The sequence below is a fragment of the Schistocerca piceifrons genome, chromosome 5 (genome assembly GCF_021461385.2).
Source record: "Schistocerca piceifrons isolate TAMUIC-IGC-003096 chromosome 5, iqSchPice1.1, whole genome shotgun sequence".
Lineage (NCBI taxonomy): Eukaryota > Metazoa > Arthropoda > Insecta > Orthoptera > Acrididae > Schistocerca > Schistocerca piceifrons.
Genome location: NC_060142.1, coordinates 642,151,701 through 642,152,921, shown reverse-complemented (window position 1 = coordinate 642,152,921; position 1,221 = coordinate 642,151,701). Strand labels below are relative to the sequence as shown.

Sequence of the window (1,221 nt, the reverse complement as noted above, 5' to 3'; positions counted from 1 at the left end):
GGACCCAGCGGGAACAAACCTTTGAATATCCCAACTGGTGAACAATTGTGACAGCATTACCAACAGAGATGTCAAGTTGAGCACTGAGTTGTTTGATGGTGATCCGTCGATCATCTCGAACGAGTGTGTTCGCACGCTCCGCCATTGCAAGAGTCACAGCTGTGCACGGCCGGCCCGCACGCAGGAGATCAGACAGTCTTGCTTGACCTTGCGGCGATGATGACACACGCTTTGCCCAACGACTCACCGTGCTTTTGTCCACTGCCAGATCACCGTAGACATTCTGCAAGCGCCTATGAATATCTGAGATGCCCTGGTTTTCCGCCAAAAGAAACTCGATCATTGCCCGTTGTTTGCAACGCACATCCGTTACAGACGCCATTTTAACAGCTCCGTACAGCGCTGCCACCTGTCGGAAGTCAATGAAACTATACGAGACGAAGCAGGAATGTTTGAAAATATTCCACAAGAAATTTCCGGTTTTTTCAACCAAAATTGGCCGAGAAAAAAATGTGTTGCATTACTTATTGAACTGCCCTCGTATCATCGAGGACAGGTTGAAATGTGTGCCCCGACCGGGACTCGAACCCAGGATCTCCTGCTTACATGGCAGACGCTCTATCCATCTGAGCCACCGAGGGCACAGAGGATAGTGCGACTGCAGCGACTATCCCGCGCACGCCTCCCGCGAGACTCACATTCTCACCTTGTATGTCCACACACCACATTCGTAGCGTCCCATCTCAACACACTAATTACTCATGGAAGACATCCTTACCAAATCCCGTAAGAGTTCGGGGAATATGTGTGCACCCGCACAGAAGAAGAAGGTCATGGCCGGTGTTGCGAGAACTATATATTTATATGGATATGGTGTCTGTCGTTTCGGACATTCCCGAAAGAACAGACACCATATCCATATATGAAATACAGTGATCTGCCTCTTTCAGATGACGATGTCGCCTCTGCACAGTAGGAGTTTTGGCGGTGGATTCGGCGGACTCAGGACCTGGATGTGTGACTGTAACGATGTTCCATGATGTAAAGTCTGACAGGAGGTAGTGGCACGCTTTTTGAAGGGATGCTAATTTTCTTCGTGATAGTTTACAAAACTCGTCTAAGCAATCACTTCTCATCCATCTGCGCCACATGTTGCTTACAACAGTTCACACTTGCAAATCGCTCCAAAACAATGACAGTTACTTTAACGAACTCTAATCA

General features: G+C 48.3%; 1 non-coding gene across 1 annotated transcript; it reads right to left on the bottom strand.

Annotated features, from left to right (window-relative positions):
• Positions 1–567: 567 nt before the first annotated feature.
• Trnat-ugu lies at positions 568–642 on the bottom strand. The gene has a single exon. It is a non-coding gene; the product is annotated as a tRNA-Thr (tRNA).
• Positions 643–1,221: the final 579 nt, after the last annotated feature.